The 20960-nt window shown below is 45.2% G+C and overlaps 1 protein-coding gene across 6 annotated transcripts in view; it reads left to right on the top strand.

The window, feature by feature from the left end:
* ston2 (stonin 2) overlaps positions 1-20960 on the top strand; it is a 178004-nt gene that overhangs the window by 136352 nt on the left and 20692 nt on the right. Inside the window, exon 1 of one of the 6 annotated variants that reach the window (XM_072493721.1) lies at positions 14630-14780. The exons of 4 other annotated variants lie outside the window; for them this stretch is intronic. The gene's annotated coding sequence lies outside the window, so the exon portion shown is untranslated. Of the gene's footprint in view, positions 1-14629; positions 14781-20960 lie in introns of those variants that run through there. One more of the 6 variants, XM_072493729.1, reaches the window with a different exon arrangement.

The raw sequence follows: 20960 nt of genomic DNA, 5'->3' as shown, positions 1-20960 counted from the left end.
TTGCATTGGAAGGTGCTGTCAAAGAAGACTTGATGAGTTCCTGCATTGCATCTTATAGATGGTACACACTGCTGCTATTGTTCTTTGGTGGTGGAGGGAGCGAATGTTTGTGGAAGGGGTGCCAGTCAAGCTGGCTGCTTTGTCCTGGATGGTGTCGAACTTTGAGTGTTGTTGGAGCTGCACTCAGCCAACCAAGTGAAGAGTATTCCATCACACTCCTGTGCCTTATAGATGGTTGACAAGCTTTGAAGAGTCAGAAAATGAGTTACTCGCCACAGTATTCTGAGCCTCTGACCTGTTCTTGTAGCCACAGTATTTATATGGCGAGTCCAGGTCATTTTCCTGCCCATCTTGGTGTCATCAGCAAATTTAGCTACTACATTCAGCTCCTTCATCCAAAACAGTGATATAGATTGCACATATTTCAGGCCCCAGCACTGGTCCTTGTTGCACTCATTTGTCAGTCTGCCAACATGAAAAATACCCATTTATCCCAACTCTACTTCCTGTTCGCCAATCGATCTTTTATGCATGCCAATAGGTTACCCCATACACCATGTAATCTGACTTTTTGTAGTAACCTTTCATGTGGCATTTGTCAAATGTCATCTGGAACTCTACATTTATCACATCTACAGTTTTATCTTTATCCACCTTGCCTGCTACTTCTTCAAAAGCTCAAATGAATAAGTTAAACATGGTTTCCCTTCCACATACCCATGTTGACTCTGCATGATCAAATTATGATTTTCAGGTATCCTGCTATGACCTCCTTAAGAAGGAATCCTAGCAATTTCCCAATGACAGGTGTAAGCACAGAAATACCAAAGACCTCAACATTGCAAAGACCCACAGCCAGTTGAAAACAGAGTTAAACAGGAGTTGAGCCAAATTTTTTCCCAGTTATATGGTACGCAGTAACTATGGGGCATGAATTGGAAAACTGAAACAGTTGCTCTTCAACAGCAGGAAAAATAAGCACACCTCAAAGGTGCAAACATTTGCATCGCAAAAACATTGGGTTATTCCAACTATTTGAAGTAAAACTCAGCTCCATTGCATATTTGATTCAACATTTCTGATGTTTTAAATTATACAGTGTACACTATGGGCAGAATTTTAACCCGCAAGGTGTCAGTGTGTGAGGAGTGGGGGGGAGCTGCAGGGGAAAGGGACGGATTATAACATTGAAAAATGCCAGCATGTCATAAATCCACAGGATTCCACTCGCTTCCACATTTAACTGGTGAGTTTTTGGAGTGCTGGAAATTGCCATAGAGATGGTAGATCTGAGAATTAAATAAGTAAAAAGTCAACTGAAAGCAGATTTACCCTGCATCCTGCACTTAACTGCTAGCACACAGGTTTTGTGAACAAACTCATCCTGGTCAACAAGGGTAGCACAGTGAGCAGCACAGGATTGCTGACTACGTTGGGGTTGGTCGACAGATTTGATAACGACGTTGGGGTTGGTCAACAGGATTGATGACGATGTTGGGGTTGGTCAACAGGTTTGATAACGACATTGGGGTTGGTCAACAGGTTTGATGGCAATGTTGGGGTTGGTCGACAGGTTTGATATTGACGTTGGGGTTGGTCGACAGGTTTGATGACGATGTTGGGATTGGTCAACAGGTTTGGTAATGACTTTGGAGTTGGTCAACGGGTTTGATACAATGTTGCGATTGGTCGACAGGTTTGATACAATGTTGGGATTGGTCGACAGGTTTGATACAATGTTGGGGTTGATTGACAGGCTTGATAACGACGTTGGGGTTGGTCGACAGGTTTGACACAATGTTGCGATTGGTCGACAAGTTCGATATGATGTTGGGGTTGGTCAAAAGGTTTGATTATGATGTTGGGGTTTGTCAACAGGTTTGATGGTGATGTTGGGGTTGGTCGGCAACTTCGATGGCAATGGTTGAACATTGGACTGCAATTCTTCTATCTTGTATTTTTGTTGACTTGCCCTGTACTTGCTGACAGGGAGAGCGATGGAGGCAGGGTGAATGAATATTTTGAAGGCTGAGATAGATAGATTCTAGACTAATAAGGGACTCGTTTTTTTTTGTGGGGGCGGGGGTGGTTAGGCGCAGAGTTGAGGCCACAATCAGATCAGCCATGATCTTACTGATAGTGGTGTAGGTTCAAAGGCCAAATCGCCTACTCCTCTCTCTATTTCATATGTTCATTTGTTTTAGAAATTGAATATTTTGAGAGGATAGAACAACATTTGCAGAGGTTATTGTGAGGGATGACGGTGAGTGTCATTGTTGGTTGTTGGCAATGGGAATGTGAAGTGTCGAGAGAGAGAGAGAGAGAGAAAGAGAGAGGGGTGAAGCTGCAGGTTATCTTGATCTGAGTGCTGTCCAAGAGAATGCTGGGTATTCAAGAGTGCAGGGTGTAGGATGCTACTCACCTTTCCTGATAGATCACTAAATCTCTTTCAGCATTGTATCCAATTGCGAGGTACTCCTCTTACTGACCTCCTCCGCCACTTCAAGGCATGCCTGCTTCATTTCAGATTGAACCTTTTGGACTCCTACCGAGGTTCCCTTAAGTAGCGAGTCTTCAAGTGTCACGCTTGTGCATTCTAATTGGGTAGGAAACCCGGAAGTGGGAAGCGAATGCAATTACAAAGTTACTGGAAAGCCCACTCAATGAAGTTTCGGGTTCCCAACCCGCCGCAGAGCTCTTATACTCCAAATGAGTCCATTTCTACCCATACTTCAGTGAAATAGCACATTGTTTTTTTGGTTCTCATTGAATAAATGTAATCAAAGCAAAAAATGGATGTACATATGAAAGAATTAGTGAGATTAGCATGTCTTTAAGTTTATGATTAACAAAAAATTTTCAACCCATTTTATTTCTGTGTATTTTTTTTAGAATGATAGAGTCATAGACCACTTTCTGCATTGTAATCATTTGGTCCTTCATGTCTGTCCCAGATCTCTGCAAGAACACTTCACCTGGTGCCACTTGCCCACCTTTATAGTATCAGAGAATGGTTATAGTACTGGAGGAAAAATTATTAAAAAGGAACTTAATATATTTTTCTTTACACATCAGTGATACTTTAGTGAAGATTTACAGTTTGAGAGTTGTTCAAAGAGAGCTGTAAATCTAGACGTGATTATCAACTGGGAATAATGGATTAACTAAATCCCTCCAAACCATTGCCTATCATCCGATTCGGACTCAGAAATGTTTATTGTAGCTAAGATGCAGATGTTAATTTATACGGCCAGCTTTATAGTCTCACAGAATGTAACTTTTAGTCTAATAAATAAATGGTTTGTTGGCAGGATTAGCCTTCATCTGTTTGCTTCCTGAGTTAGACTTCGAGGACATGTTATCCAGACAAACCGGTTTTGTTCTCAACACACAGCTGCACTGTCACTCAATCTCCATTTTCCCCAGACTTCTGGCGACTTACTGGAATGTGCAATATTAACCACATCCACCTCACCGATCCATAAACATGTTAAAACACATCATCCATCCGTACCACCAAATGTTATACTTTCAGCGGGTACAATGGTGATTGCACAATGAAAGGAATCCATGAGAACTCAGCACAACAACAAGGACCCAATTCCCAATCGGAACATGGGAATATTAGCTTCAAAAAATGATTAATATTTAGTTATGTAAGGCTGCATCTGAATCTTTAGCACATTTCATGTTTATTTTAAATGATTTTTATTAAATTTTTAACATTTCATAGAAAAGAATAAAAAAGACGTGACCCAGAACAAACATTGGTTAGCACTACTGCCTCACGGCGCTCAGGACCTGGGTTTGATCCCACCCCCGGGTCACTGTCCATGTGGAGTTTGAACATTCTCCCCGTGTCTGCGTGGGTCTCACTCCCACAACCCAAAAAGATGTGCAGGGGGGGGGGTGGATTGGCCACACTAAATTGCCACTTAATTGGAAAAAAGGAATTTGGGTACTTTCTAAAAAAAAAACTAAATTAAAATTCTAGAGACAAACACTTTTTACAAAGACTTTCGCCCCTATTCTCTCCTCTTCTCCCCCCCCCCCCCCCCTTCCAAAAAAAACCAGAGTACACTTCCCATAAACTTGCTCCCGCACCCCCCTTACGCTCTAGCAGTGACCAATGACGGACAGGGAGCGGGGGGCCGTGGCGGACAGGGAGCAGTGGGGCCGCAGTGGACGTGGAGCCAGGGCCGCGGCGGACAGGGATCCGAGAGGCTGCGGTGGACAGGGAGCGGGAGGCTGCGGTGGACAGGAGGCGGGGGGTTACGGGACGGCATGGCGGACTGAGAGCCAAGGACGCGGCGGATGGGGAGCCAGGGGGCCGCTGTGGAAAGGAGGCAGGGGGCCACAGGACGCGGGGGCATGGCGGACAGGGAATGGGGGGCTGCGGCAGCCAGGGGGCCGTGGCAGACGGGGAGCCGGGGGACGACGCGGCGGTCAGGGAGCCGGGGGTGGCCGCAGCGGTCAGGGTGCGAGGTGGCCGCGGCGGACAGGATGCGGGGTGGCCGCGGCGGTCAGGGAGCCCGGGGGGGGGGGGCAGACACAGCGGATGGGTGCGGGGTGGCCACGGCGGACGGGTACGGGGGTCCACGGCGGACGGGTGCGGGAGGGCCGCGCCGGACAGGGTACAGGGGGCCGCAGCGGACAGGGAGAGGGGGGCCGTGACCGACATGGAGCGGGGGGGCTGAGGGGGGAGTGGAGGACCCGGGGATGGGGTGGGGGGATGCGGGGCGGAGGACCGCGCCGATCAGGGGGGTGGAGGCCATGGGCGACAGATGGGAAGTGGAGTTGAAACACAATCAGATCAGCCATGATCTTATTGATTAACAGAGCAGGCTCAATAGGCTGAAAGGCCTGCTCCTGCTCCTAAATCCTATGTTCCTCTAATAATTCCAGGAGGCGCAAGCTAAAAGGCAAAGCCGGTTTGTTCTCCAATACTAACAAAACATGCAGCTTACAAAACATATGTCCTAGCCTGGGACTATTGGGAACCACCGGTCCTCGGCTGGGGGTCAACATTTAAGACCCCGCTGGTGAGCCCCTATTGGCCGGATCTCGGCCCACTCAACAAAGGAACTCATATTCTACGAAGTCCATCCTGTTGAGTAACAAAAATGGGGTTTTAAGTGCAAAGAAAGTGAGGGATCGAGGGGGAGATACATGATGGTGAACGGGGTGCTGTTGGGGATGCCGGTGGTGCTAGTGAATATATACACACTGAAGTGGGACAAAGTGCGGTCGATGATTAAGGACTTCGTGAAGCTAAATCAAAGTAGGGAGGTATCGGCCACCACATTCCGGGAGGCATTGAAGGCGGTGGTTCGGGGGGAGATTATCTCGTTCAAGGCGCACGGAGATAGGAGGAAGAGGGAAGAGTATGGAGGATTATTGAATGAGATAGTCTAGGTTAACGGGGAATATTCGAGGGCGGCCACTATGGAGGGATTGGTGAAGAGAAAGAAGTTACAGGTGCAGTTCGAAAGACTGACAACGGGGAAGGCTGTTGGGCAGCTGCGGAGAGCAAGGGGGTGCAGTATGAATATTGGGAGAAGGCGAGCCGCATGCTAGGCCATCAGCTATGGAGGCAGGCTACGTCCAGTGAATTCCTGAGAGTACGGACAGGGAAGGCGACGTAGTGACGGAGCCAGGGAAGATAAATCAGGGAGTACTATGAGAAATTGTAGGGCTGATCCGGTGGGTGAGGAAGGGGATATGGGCAGTTTCTGGATGGGCTGGAATTTCCACGGCTGCATGAGATAGGAGGCAGGCGCTTGAGGAGCCAATAGAGTTGATAGAGGTGGTGGAGAGCATAAAAGGGGTGAAGTCGGGGAAGGCCCCAGGACAGGACGGTTACCCGGCGGCGTTCTATAAGGGGTTTGTGACGGATTTGGCACCGCATTTATTGGGGAGTTTAGCGAGGCACTGGATAAGAGGGAGCTCCGGAGACACTGACACAGGTGACGATCACGCTAATTCCTAAGAAAGGAAAGGATTCGCTAGAGTGTGGGTCATACAGTCCCATATCACAGATGTGAAGGTATTGGCTAACTTAGTGGCGGGGAGGATAGAAGGGTGTGTTCCGGGGGTGGTTGCAGAGGACCAAATGGGCTTCATGAGCATAGGTACCTTTCCAGTAATATTAGGCGATTAAATGTGATTAGGACCCCGTCAAGGGTAGTGGTATCTATGGACGCAGAGAAAGCTTTCGACCAGGTGGAGTGGTGGTACCTGTTTGAAGTCCTGGGAAGGTTTGGATTTGGGCTGACGTTTGTCGTGTGGGTGCGTCTCCAATACATGGGCTCAGTGGCGAGTGTACAGACAAACGAAATGAGTTCATGGAGCTTCGAGTTCATATGATAGGAGCGGAATTAGACCATTCGGCCAATCGGGTCTGCTCCATCATTCTATCATGGCTGATATGTTCCTCATCTGCCACCTACAATGGTAAGACCAAGAGCTGGATTGCGAAATCAGCCAGAATATCTCCTCCTTAGAACACATGACCTAGGAGCAGGAGTAGGCAATTTAGCTTCCTAAGCCTAACCCTCAATGTGATCGTGGCTGATCCCATCCTGGTTTCAACTCCCCTTGTCCCTCTAGGGGGTAGAGGTGGCGAGTTTGGAAGGCGCTGTCTGAGGAGCGAGTGGCTGCGGTGCGCGGGGGTGGAGGGAGCGGATGACGAAGGATGAGGGGGGGGGTTAGCCTGTCGATCGAGCGGGGGGGGGGGGGGCTTATCCTGGATAGTGTCGAGCTTCTCGAGTGTCATCGGGAGACGCGCTCATCCAGGCGAGTGGAGAGTGTCCCGTCACATTCCTGACTTGTGTCCTTGTGGATGGCGGACAGTCAGAAGGTGTGTTACTCTCCGCAGGATTCCCAGACTCCGACCGTAGGGCGGCATGGTAGCACAGTGGTTAGCACTGTTGCTTCACCGCTCCAGGGTCCCAGGTTCAATTACCAACTTGGGTCACTGTCTGTGCGGAGTCTGCACGTTCTCCCCGTGTCTGCGCGAGTTTCCTCCGGGTGCTCCGGTTTCCTCACACAGTCCAAAGATGTGCAGGTTAGGGGGATTGACCATGTTAAAATTGCCCTTAGTGTCCAAAAAGGTTGGGTAGGTTACGGGGTAGGGTGGAGGTATGACTTAGCTACGGTGATCTTTCCATGGGCCGGTGCAGACCTGATGGGCCGAATGGCCTCTTTCTGCACTGTAAATTCAATGGCATCTATGATAACTCCACGGTCCTGTCCGTCCTCCATAACCCTTGAACCCAATACCGATTTAAAAATCTGTCTTAACTCCTCCTTAAATTTACTCATTGTCCCAGCATCCACCGCATTCTGGGGTAGTGAATTCCACAGATTCACAAACCTTTGGGAGAAGTAGTTGTACACCAAATCTGTTGTAATTTAAAAAAAAATAAAAAATTTAGAGTACCTAATTCATTTTTTCCAATTAAACGTCAATTAGCATGGCCAATCCATCTACCCTGCACATCTTTGGGTTGTGGGGGTGAGACCCATGCAAACAAAGGGAGAATGTGCAAACTCCACACGGAGAGTGACCCAGGGCCGGGATCGAACCTGGGACCTCGGCGTCGTGAGGCAGCAGTGCTAACCACTGCATTTCCGTGCTGTCCTCAAATCTGTTTTAAATTTGCTCCCTCTTATTCTAAGATTATGATTTTTCGCTTTAGAATGCCCCACAAGAGGAGGCATCGTCTAGTTTATCCATCCCTTTTAGCAACTTGTATACCTCAATTAGATCTCCCCTCATTCTTCTAAACTCAGAGAGTATAGGCCTAAATTGTTCAATCACTTCTCATACTACAAACCCCTCATCTCTGGAATCAATCTACTGAACCTGCTCTGAACTGCCTCCAATGCCACTACATCTTTCCTCAAATAAGGGGACCAAAACTGTGTACAATACTCCAGGTGCAGTCTTACCAGTTGCGTAGAGGAACAAGATGTGGAGATGCCGGCGTTGGACTGGGGTGAGCACAGTACGAAGTCTTACAACACCAGGTTAAAGTCCAACAGGTTTGTTTCGATGTCATTAGCTTTCGGAGCACTGCTCCTTCCTCAGGTGAATGAAACTGACCTGAGGAAGGAGCAGCGCTCCGAAAGCTAGTGACATCGAAACAAACATGTTGGACTTTAACCTGGTGTTGTAAGACTTCGTAGAGGAACAAGGCAGGGGTGTCCTCTGTCACTGCTGCTTTCGCGCTGGTGATGACCCTTAAGGGGTCAGCGGAGTGGAGGGGGAGCAGGGAACACCGTGTGTCGCTGTACGCCGACGACCTGTTGCTGTTCATCTCAGCCCCTTTGAAGAGTATGAGCGAATTATGGGCTTATTCGAGAGATTTGGGCCTTCTCGGGCTATAATTTGAATGTGTGATAAAGTGAGGCGTTTCCAGTGAACAAGGTGGGTTGGGAGCCAATTTAGGGGTGTTGCCATTTAGGGTAGCCAGGGATAGGTTTAGGGTCCAGGTGATGGGGGATTTTCTGACGGTGAATAAATGGAACTTAACAAAGTGGGTGGAGGAGATAAAGGAGGACTTTAGGAGATGCAATATGCTACACCTATTACTGGCGGGGAGGGTCCTATATGGTGCAAATGAAAGTTCTGCCAAGGTTCCTATTCGTATTCCAGACCCTCCCTTTCTTCATTCCAAAGGCCTTTTTCCGAACGCTGGATGCAGCGATCTCGGAGTTTATATGGCGGGAAAGGTACCTAGGTAAAGAGGGCCCTGCTGCAGAGGCAGAAAAGGGGGTTGGCATTACCGAATCTGCTGCAATATTATTGGGTGGCGAATGTGGAGAAAGTGAAGTGGTGGTGGGAAGGAGAGGGGTTAGGATGGAGGAGGAGTCCTGTGGGGGTCCAGTCTGAATGCCATGGTGATGGCAGCATTACCACTGGCAACAAGGAGGTATACTGAGAGCCCGGTCGTACAGTCCACGATTAGGGTGTTGAATCAGCTGGGGAGACACTTCAGAATGGAGGGGATGTTGGTGTTAACACCGCTGTGTGAGAACCATGGTTTCAATCCGAGAGAAAAGGATGGCATGTATAGGAGGTGAAAAGAGGTGGGGATGGGGAGGGTGATGGAACTACACCTGGTGGAGGTTTGCAAGTTTGGAAGAGTTGTGGGAGAGGGTAGAGCTCCCGAAGGGAAGCAAATTCAGGTATATGCAAGTGAGGGACTTTGCACAAGAGGGTATGGAGAGGGTTTCCCAGGCTGCTGAAATATGCCCTACTGGAACGGTTGCTGCTTCCAGACATGGAAGGGGAGGGCAGGATTGGGGACATATACAGGTGGCTGAGAGAGCAGGGAGGAGCGCAAATGGTGAGGACCAAGGAGAAATGGGAGGAGGAGTTGGGGATGGGGAGATAGGTTGGGGAGTGTGGAGTAAGATGCTGTGCACGGTGAATTCGACCTCTTCGTGGGCGAGGATTAGATTGATACAGTTTAAGGTGGTACACATGGTGCACATGACTCGGGAGGTTGGGGAGTATGGAGTGAGACGCTGTGCAAGGTGAATTCGACCTCATGTGCGAGGATGAGATTGATACAGTTTAAGGTAGTACACATGGTGCACATGACTTGGGCAAGGATGAGTGCGTTCTTCCCGGAGATAGCAGACAAGTGTGAGAAGCATAGACGAGGACGGACGAACCACGGACATATGTTCTTGGGGTGTGAGAGAAGTTGGGGTGGTCCTGGGAGGGGATGTTCAGGATGCTGGCAAAGATTGTGGGACTGGACCCTATGGTGGTAATTTTTGGGGTGTTGGAATGGGCTTCTTGGGGCCATTGCCCCTTGGATGTGAAAGGACTGCACCCACTCCATATGGCGAGGTATCACATGTCAGTATTAGTTCTTTTCTGGAGTTATAATGGACCCGTGTATTCGAGGACAGAAGTTGGTGCCCCCTTGATGGCCTTAATTTTATCTTCCGCGGGTTGTAGGCCTTTCCTATCGACCTGGTACCCTAGGTACATCACTTTGCCTGCCTGGAATACACATTTCTCTCTCTTGAGACGAATGCCTATGTTAACAAATCACCGTAAGACCAAGTTCGTTCGATGCTTTTTGTTCAGAGGCCCCTGTGGTTAATACATCACCAAGATATACTGCCACCCTCACAACCCTTGGAGAATATTTTCCATGACACCCTGAAATATGCCACATGCCGACGAGACTTTGAAGAACAGGTGTGTATATTTGCAAGAGGCTGTTATGGGTGATATACTTTCTGCATGTGCAGTAGGCATGTCTCGTATCCAGTTTCGCGAAGGGTTGGCCACCTACCAACTTGGCATACAAATCCTCTATACGTGGCATGGGGTACAAATCCAGTAATGTTGACTGTAGGTTTGTAATTTCCGTAAAGGTGGACTGACTTCTCGGGTTTGAGAACGGCGACCACTGGCGTAGCCCGCTCCCCCAACTGTACTGACCGTATTATCCCGAGGCTTTCCAACCGCTCGATTTCCGTTTCTACCTTTGCAAGCAAAGAGTATGGGACTGGCCGAACCCTGAAGTATTGTCGGAAGGCGTTAGGATCCACATAAATCTTGGCCCCCGCTCCTTTTAATTTACTGAGGCCGTCTTGGAATACTTCTGGGTCTTGATTAATAACCTTGTGCAATCCACCGATCCTTAATTTGAAAATTTCCAGCCAGTTCAATCGACCATCTGGAGCCAATTCCTGCCCAAGAGACTAGGTCCTGATCCTTCCATGACTATGAGTGGGAGTCGTACCTACTACTGTCCATAAGCTACCAGGTAATGGTGGTCCCCATAATGTTAAGGAGTCTCCCATGTACGTGGCTAGTCTGGCCCTGGTACCCCTTGGGTTGAAGAGTAGAATACCTGTTCGGTGGCACTGCAATGTCTGTTCCCCAATGACTGCGACGGCAGCTCCTGCATCCACCTCCGAATGAACGTTCATGAGCAGACTTATTTATCCTTCTCAGGGCAACCTTGGTAGTGACGATGCAATTGAACTAAATCATTTCCTCCTCTTGAGGGCTGGTATACTTGCAAGGCATAGGCCTGAGGTGGCTTTGGCTTGCGGCTTGCACGGGGCAGGTAATGCATCAATCACGCAGCCTTGCCTGGGTTTTGCCCTTCGATAGAACCTACAGCAGCTCTGGGGCTGACACTTGTGATCCTTCGGTGGGTTCTGTGTGGTTATCCAAATGCTAAGATGCCCTTTTGGAATGTTGGGTTGATGGTGGATGAGGCATATGGGCGCATGCCACAGATATGCTGGCGAGGAACCTTCCCCGAATCTGAGGATGCTACTATCCATCATTCCTTTAAATTCTTGTGCCCCTTTCTCTTTATTTTTTAATTTAGAGCGCCCAATTCTTTTTTATTTCCAATGAAGGGGCAATTTAGCGAGGCCAATCCACCTACCCTGCGCATCTTTTTGGGTTGTGGGGATGAGACCCACGCAGACACGGGGAGAATATGAAAACTCAACACAGACAATGACCCAGGGCCGGGATCGAACTTGGGCCCTTGGTGTCATGACACAGCATTGCTAACCATTGCACCACTGCACTGCCCCTTTGCGCCCCTTTCTCGATGTTCTCCAGGGACAAAGCTATTACTATGGCCTTTTGGAGGTCTAGGTTCAGCTCCGCCAATAATGTTTTCTGGCTTGTTACGTTAATCCTACACACTAGCCTATCGCGTAGTATCCGGTAATCTGCCAATTTCCGCAATCTAGCAAGAAATTCTGTAACAGGTTTCCCTGGAGTCCTCCCAGCTGTGTTAAAATGGTAACATTGGAGGATTATGGACAACTTTGGGTCATAATGGTTTCTCACCAGCTCCACGAGCTCATCAAACGTTTTAGTGTCAGGAGTCGTTGGATGGTTAAATGTTTGATAATGCTAAATGCAGGGGCCACACATGCTGTTAGGAGGAATCCCTTTTGTCTCTCACTCCCTTTAATGCTGTTGCCGCGGGGGAAAAAACGCGTGTGCTCGGTACACGGGCCTCTACGTTTGGATCATAAGGCCCAAGTCTTCCAAAGAAAGGCATTTCCAGGTTTGTTTGTTTTTCTTATTGGAGTTGTCTTTTGAAGTTTAAAAAAGGCTGCTCAGAATCCAGTGCTTGATCCTCGCCGCTAATGTTCTCATTCCAGAAAGTGCAAGCCACCAGGTAAAGCCTGTTTATTCTCCAACACAAATAAAGTCACAGCTGTGGTGTACAAAACAAATGCCCAGCCTGGACTATTGGGCGCTGCCGGTCTGGTTCTGGGGGATCGATATTTAATGCCCCGCTGATGAGCCATTGTTAAGCGGGCCTCCACTCGCTCAACATGGGAAACTCCTAACCTACAAATCCCATGAGGAAATCAATCAGCGATTCCCCTTGGTCTTTGTGAGGGTTAGAACAGTTCTGATGATATATTTGGCCTGTCAGCCTTTTCTTTGGCTAAATTGATCCCTTTAAGGCATTTCGTATTTAAGCAGAACTTGTTTTTACATTCTGTCCTTTTCAATGCTGTGAAATGCAGGATCTTTAATACTTTGGAGGCAACATTTAGGTATGAATGGAATGCTTTCTGTGTTTAGCACATTGTTCTTCTCGGAGAGGAGAATGTGCTTTTAACTTTTTTGAAATTAATGTATTAGAGGCGCACCCCATTTGGCTCCTTTCCAGCTGTGATATACCTAGTGGGTGGGTGCATTCTTAGCTGTCATAATACTAAATAGAAACTGACATCCTGTCCATTGCTTTTTTTAAATCCACCTCCCCAGTACATCTTTGGGTTGTGGGGGTGAGACCACATAGACACGGGGAGAATGTGCAAACTCCACATGGAGAGTGATTTACCAGGATGTTGCCTGGTATGGAGGGCATTAGCTATGAGGAGAGGTTGAATAAACTTGGTTTGGTCTCACTGGAACGAAGGAGGTTGAGGGGCGACCTGATAGTGGTCTACGAAATTATGAGGGGCGTAGACAGAGTGGATAGTCAGAGACTTTTTCCCAAGGTAGAGGGGTCAATTACTACAGGGCATAGGTGCGAGGGGCAAGGTTTAGAGGAGATGTACGAGGCAAGTTTTTAGAGGGTAGTGGGTGCCTGGAACTCGCTGCCGGCGGAGGTGGTGGAAGCAGGGATAATAGTGGCGTTTAAGGGGCGTCTTGACAAATACATGAGTAGGATGGGAGTAGAGGGATACGGACCCCGGAAGTGCAGAAGATTTCACTTTAGACGGGCAGCATGGTTGGCGCTGGCCTGGTGGGACGAAGGGCCTGTTCCTGTGCTGTACTTTCTTTGTTTTTGTTGTTCTTGACCTGGGGCTGGGATCAGACCCGGGTCCTCGGCGCCGTGAGGCAGCAGTGCTAACTCGCCCTATCCATTGCTAATGCTCGGTATTATCTGGCTCAAGGTCCAGCAGTGCTAAAAATTGAAATATGATCCCTGCTTGACATTAAAGGGGCTGTTTAGCACAGGGCTAAATCGCTGGTTTTGAAAGCAAACCAAGGCAGGCCAGCAGCACGGTTCGATTCCCATAACAGCCTCCCTGAACAGGCGCCGGAATGTGGCGACTAGGGGCTTTTCACAGTAACTTCATTTGAAGCCTACTTGTGGCAATAAGCGATTTTCATTTTCATTTAATTTTCAAAGTGACTATTAATAGATCCAGTATGTCCAAGTGAGTGATTTATGGCTGGGAGACCTGATCTCAAGGAGGCCATTTTCTTTCAATGAAATGTTTGAATTTTCAGTTTGTTCTTTGGATCCCAAGCAGAAGAAAATGTGATTTTTGGCTTGTTTTTGTGCCACATAGTTGCTTAAAATTCTGACTATGCTGCAATACTCGGTCCCCAGTCTGACTCCTGACTGAATAGGGAGAAAACCCCCTTTGTTTTTGCAGCCAATTCAGGTCAGTACTGTGGATGATTATGAACAGATTGCACGATAGATCTTTCCTTTGTCAGCCATTTAATCCATAGAATCCCTAAAGTGCAGAAGGAGGCCATTCGGCCCATCGAGCCTGCACCAATCCTCTGTAAGAACGCTCTAACTAAGCCCACTCCGCGGTCCTATCCCTGTAATCCCACGCATTGATCATGACCAATCCACCTAACCTACAAATCTTTGGACTGTGTTAGGAAACTGGAGCACGCGGATGAAGCAGACACCGTGAGAACGTGCAAACTCCACAATCACTCGAAGCCGGAATCGAACTGGGTCCCTGGCACTGTGAGGCAGCATTCATTCAGGATGTGTTTTTTAAAAATGTATCAGTATCTGCTTTCCTTGCAACTTTGTTGAACACGAGCATACTGCTTCTGTGGGCGACATGATTGACTAAATAAATATTGCTGTGTCGTTACACAAATGAGATTTGTGAGATAGATTTGCATGTCACAAATAAAATTGGAGTTGTAAAATGACTTAATGTCGTATGCATGATTACTAGCATGAAACAACTCAACCTACAAAAGCTTTGTTTAAAGCCTTCTGCTTGCAGTCTTAACATAGGATAAAGGTTCAACTCTGTTACCTTAAAAAACTGTTTTATATGCTGTGGGTGTGTCATGTTGTGTCGTCTTCAAATCTTTTGGACCTGAGCAATGAAACGCCAGCCTATCCCAGGCAGACGGGCAGAAGCAAGTTCTTTTCATGCATGCAGTGTGCATACTCCATCACATGACAAGAGAAATTATAGTGTCAGAGAAGGATCTGCTGGGAACTAAACTGCAGACTTATCAAAACGGGGCCTAACTTTGTGAGTGCTGAGTAAGTAGTTCCAACACTTTTCCCCAAAGGACTACCTAACCCTAAATTAGTATTTATTTGTTCCCTGCAAACAAAATTGTTTATCGAAAGAATGTTAGATCTTTAAGTTTGTACGAAGTGGTAACCTGATATAGGCATTTCAATTTAAGAGTTTGCGTTAGCATGAGAAAAGTGGGTGTTATTTTGACCTTTTGTGCATTTTTGTTGGTGGTCGAGTAAAGTTCAGGAGGTAATTTCTTAATGCAGCATCTAGGTTTTTGTGCTACATCTTGAGGTTTGTAAAATTCAAAGTAATTAAATCTGTTTATTACCTGTTTCAATTTCTAACAAATTGAAGTAGAAATGGACCAGTTTGTGCTTGTTGTAAGAATAGTGTAGCACAGAAGCAAACATTTAAATTGCTCTGTGGAATTTGTGGAATATAAAAGATTTTTTTTCCACTTATTTACGGATTGTTTCGGTTTGGATACAAATTGGGTTTTGTCCTTTGAAGAATGAATGTTTGTGGGCTTCTGGAGGAGTTTTAATGAATTCGGTGCTTTTTACAAATCTGAGCCTTGTGTATTCATGAGGTTGATGTATTAGCCAGCTGGAATGTTTAAAAGACTGCAGCCTGATCTTGAACAATTGAGTTTCTGATTTGTATTGCCATCAGCACTTAGCAACAGGTTCAGCTTCATTTTTTTCCCTCTGTTTTTATAGCTTCTTAGAAACAGCTGAAAAGCTCTCACCCATTTGTGATTTCAGTGCAGAAATGTCAGCCATCAACTTCTGTAACCCAAACAGTATTATTATGACCTTACTGCCCATTTACTTCTGATTGTCATCACAGCTGTGCTTTATGATTATTCAGTTTAAAAATGTTTAGAAAGGAGCAATTGTGCATTTTCACTTTTTGATATTGCTGTCGTTATTCCCCAACCACCTTCAGTTATCCCAGTGCTGTTATTTTTAGTTCAGAGGGCAGGACATTTCAATAACCGCTTTCAATGCCACTCCTTAGAGATGTGCTTCAGCTGTCTGGGAAAAGATATTTCCAGAATTATTTTTTCCACAAAGAATGCCACAAAGTTGGGCAGTATGATGGCACGGTGGTTAGCACTGCTACCTCACGGCGCCAAGGACCCGGGTCACTGTCCGTGTGGAGTTTGCACATTCTCCCCATATCTGCTTGGGTCTCACCCCCACAAACCCAAAGATGTGCAGGGTAGGTAGATTGGCCACACTAAAATTGCCCCTGAATTTGGGGGGAAAAAAGAAGAATTGGGTACTCTAAATTTATTTTAAAAAGGAAAATAAATGCCACAAAGTCTCTGCTGTTCATGCTACCTGTGAATGACAAAGTGGATAATATTTATTGTATGCAATGTATAAATTTTGCTGGCCATTAGCAGACAAATGGCTACAGGCAAAGGCATTTTGCCAAATTAAGGCATTAAACAATTTTTAACCTGAAAGGACGAAATGTGACCACATTAGATAGATGCCTATCAATTAGCAAAGATGAAAAGGGAAACAATTTGATGGGATTAGCAGTCATTTCACAAAGGTTTTCTCACACTTTTGCAAGAATACAAATCAGACCCTGAGGAGATCTGATTATTGTAAGAACATATTTTAGGTTTTGATGGATCAGAGGAGCTTGTATGAGACACGTAGATGTTTGTGAGACTTGAGGCTTGGCACAGACGTGATGGATCGAATGGCTTCCCTCTGCACTGTCTTGTTCTAAGATTATATAAATTAGAAAGAGATTCTGAAGTTTTCAAAAGTGGAAAGAAAGTTGAAAATTAATGCACAAAGTGACTCCTCTTTATTCCTCACTTCTAAGTTTACCTGGCTGCGGCTGATAAAGATTGTCATGGGATATTTGAGCATAAGATGTATTATTGTTATATCAAAAGTTGGATCACTAGGTATGAGTTAATACTACAGGATATGACAGCTTTTGTTCTTTTTGTTTGTTCATTAATTTTATCCTAACATTACAGTTGGAGGCTACTGTAATGATGACGTTTCACAAGGTGATTGCCAGGGCCACAGAAACACCAGATACTTTGCACAGGGATACTAAAAGACAAGCTGAGAGCCTTCAACTAATGCATGTCCTGTGACCCTGGTTGAGCCGGTGATCATTAACTTTACTTTTAACTTCGAGCAAAAGGAACAGTGATTCAGTTGCTGGCACTGGATGGAAGAACATTTCACAGGAAAGATAAATGGTTAATATGGTTTTGCAGCTGATATTGTGTGTAAATTTATAACATTGAAACCATAATTACAAGATGCATTGCATTCTCCATCCTAGCTACCCTTTATCTTTATACTGTTGAGAGGACAGGTCTCAGCTTCATCCCTTAACTTAATCAACATATTTTACTCTAAAAGACCAAGAAAGAAGAGCAAGTAAAGAATTGCAATCAAAAACCTACGCCTATTGAAAACATGCTCATACATGCTAGATGTGTGGGCGCTGAAAGTGTAATCTGGCTGCAAGTAACTACTTCTACTATTGACTTGCTTTCACTAATCACCCTGTAAAACCTTTTATCTTGGAATGCTAGTTCAGGAAAAGTCCATGAAATAAAATTTCAATTAATATGTTTCCGTAACTAGAACACTTTTAATGTTCTGAGTGAATGAAATCAAGTGAAAATAGTAAAGATTAAAAACCAAATACAACAAATAAAAATATAATGTTGAAAAACACAGTAATATCAGTAACTGCAGTAAAATATAAATGTATTTAATATAAATGTATATTGATAAATGATAATTAAGTTGGTGCTCATTGAATAGATTACATATTTTATCATTATTTAACCTACAAGTCCACACACAACTATTTGCATTGTTTAAACTGTCTTCATCCATTATCAAAGATTTCATAGCACAGCATTTGGAAAGCAGTGGTAAATTCAGACAAAGTCAGCATGGATTTACGAAAGGGAAATAAATCATGCTCGGCAAATCTACTCAAATTCTTTGAAGATGTAGATACTAGACTTGACCAGGGAGAACTAGTAGATGTTGTTTTTTTAGACTTTCAGAAGGCTTTCAACAAGGTCTCACATAGCAGATTACTATGTAAAGTTAAAACACATGGGATTACGGGTAATGTCTTGAGATGAATAGAAACCTGGTTCGCAGACAGGAATCAAAAAATTGGAATAAATGGGTGTTTTTTCGATGAGCAGACAGTGACTAGTGGGGTACTGCAGGGATCTTTGCTAGGACCCCAACCATTCACATTATATATTCATAATTTGGATGAGGGAACTAAACATATTATCTCCAGATTTACAGATGATACAAAGTTGTGTGGGAGGGTGAGCTGTGAGGAGGATGTAGAGATGCTTCAGCGGGATTTGGAACGGTTGAATGAATGGATATGGCAGATGCAATATAGTGTGGATAAATGTGAGGTTATCCACTTCGGGAGCAAAAATAATACAGCAGATTATGATTTGAATGGGTGTAAATTGAGAGAGGTGGATACTCAGTGAGATCTTAATGTCCTTGTGATTCAGTCGCTGAAACTAAGCGTGCAGGTACAGCAGGCAGTAAAGAAGGCAAATGGTATGTTGGCCTTCATAGTGAGAGGATTTGAATATAGTAATAGAGATATTTTACTGCAATTGTATAGGGCATTGGTGAGGCCATTGGAGTATTGTGTGCAGGTTTGGTGTCCTTATCTGAGGAAGGATGTTCTTGCTATGGAGAGAATGCAGCGAAGGTTTACCAAGCTGATTCCTGGGATGGTGGGAATAAGTCAGTTAGGATTATATTCACTGGAGTTTAGAAGAGAGGGGATCTCACAGATACTTACAAAATTCTAACAGGATGAGAAAGGGTAGATTCAGAAAATATGTTTCCGATGGTGGGGGAGTCAGCACTAGGGGCCATAGTTTGAGGATAAGGGGTAAACCTTTTAGGACTGAGGTGAGGAGAAATTTATTCACCAAGAGAGTGGTGAATCTGTGGAACTCACTACCCCAAAAAGTAGTTGAGGCCAAAACATTGTGTAACTTGAAGAAGGAATTAGATGTAGCCCTTGGGGCTAAAGGTATCGAGGGGTATGGGGAGAAGGCGGGATCAGGATATTGAACTTGATGATCAGCCATGATCATAATGAATGGTGGAGCAGGCTCGAAGGGCTTCTATTTTCTATGTATGTTTCTGCAAATGCATGGAATCAAAACGGATAACATCCTGTAGTCTGTTTTTACTACAGTTAGATGTGGCATGTCTGATATTTATAAACACAATTTGTATGAAATAGCACCTCTGAATGCAGCTTGGTGTTGTTTGAATAAGCATTCACCGCACATTATCCCACATAATGAGTTCACAGTTTCAACTGTGCGATCATGACAAGAAGTCAAGCATGTGTGGCGCCTTTCTTCCAAAAATATATGCAAGGGCAAGGACAGGTTGCTGCTGTAAGCTGATCTTGTATGCTGTTAATAAAAGACGTAAGGGCAGCCTTGATAGAAACTAAAAAAAAAGAAATCAGAACATTTCCAATAGAAACGTGCACCAGAGTTATGTATGGATGCATTAATTTACACACCAATGTGTTGAGCTACTGTTTCAGTAAGAACTAAAATGCCCAGCGTAATGAAAAATAAATATGAACAAAAAGCCAGCAGCTGCTGAACCTTCTACTGTGAGATAGAACATATAGTGCAGAAGGAGGCCATTCGGCCCATCGAGTCTGCACCGACCCACTTAAGCCCTCACTTCCACCCTATCCCCGTAAGCCAATAACCCCTCCTAACCTTTTTAGACACGAAGGGCAATTTATCATGGCCAATCCACCTAACCTGCACGTCTTTGGACTGTGGGAGGAAACCGGAGCACCCGGGGGAAACCCACGCAGACACGGGGAGAACGTGCAGACTCCGCACAGACAATTGACCCAGCGGGGAATCGAACCTGGGACCCTGGCGCTGTGAAGCCACAGTGCTATCCACTTGTGCTACCGTGCTGCCCAAGTTGATATAATTCAAATTGTGTGTTCTTGTAGATATTCAAAATCTATGATTGCTTATAGAAGCCTTGATATTAACAATTTCCCTTTTATGCAATAAAAGAGGATGTGGACTTGCTGAGAGGTGAGCATTAATCATAGCATGGTGCTACACTCACACAGCATGTGAAAATGGGATAGTAACCAAGTTTAAATCATTGTTTCTAACTAAACTTAGGAAGAGTCCTTCCAAGCAGCAAAATTTTAAAATTCCACTTTCTGCTGGTTATCAGAATATGAACTTAATATGAATAGGGATAAAACTGTCCACAACGCATCACTAAATTGCAGCTAAGAAGAGGAACAATTCAAGCTGTACCATTGTCAGGGCTTTACTCGTGTTGTGCATTGAGCAGTAGAGAAGTGAGATTTTTGTTCTGCATGTAAACCTGACTTTGGAAGTTCTTTGTTGCTGGTGTTTGCTGATGAAAGTGGGGAAAATGGTCAATGTTTCCGCCTCCAAATGCATGCTTGGTTGAGCACAAATAAGTTTTAAATAGGAGACATAATTTCCGTACAATAATCTCTACATAATATAACCTCGCTGTGAAATGATTGATCAATGAAAGGATTTCGGATTTTTTGTTTTACCAAGGCTCAACGATGCACCATTTAACATAAGTGAAAATTATACCTTGTAGAGGGATGTGGATTTTTTGGGTTAAAAATAATTGGCTGTATTATGTACATACAAATTAGGAGCAGGAATAGGCCACTTGGTCCTTCGAACCTGCTCTGCCATCCAATAAGATTATTGCTGATCTGATTGTAACCTCAAACACATTCCTGCAACCTCCCAATAACCTTTCACCCCCTTGTTAATCAAGAATCTTTCTAACTCTTCTCTAAAAACATTCAAAGATTCTACTTCCACTGCCTTTTGAGGAAGAGAGTTCCAAAGACTCGAGCTCTGAGAAAAAGATTCTCCTCATTTCTGATTTAATTGAGCGATCCTTTATTTTTAAACAGTGAGTGTTCGTTATAAACTCTCCCACAAGAAGAAACATCCTCTCCATGTCCACATCTGAAAAGATCTCTCAGGATATTAAGAGGCTTAAATCAAGTCCCATCTTACTCTTCTAAACTCCAATGAATACAAACCTAACTTTTCCTCATAAGACAACTGGCCCATTCCAGATATTACTCTA

Source organism: Scyliorhinus torazame, chromosome 2 (assembly GCF_047496885.1).
Source record: "Scyliorhinus torazame isolate Kashiwa2021f chromosome 2, sScyTor2.1, whole genome shotgun sequence".
In the NCBI taxonomy this organism is placed as follows: Eukaryota; Metazoa; Chordata; class Chondrichthyes; order Carcharhiniformes; family Scyliorhinidae; genus Scyliorhinus; species Scyliorhinus torazame.
Note: the sequence above shows the minus strand (reverse complement) of the source record. Positions and strands in the feature narration are given on the sequence as shown.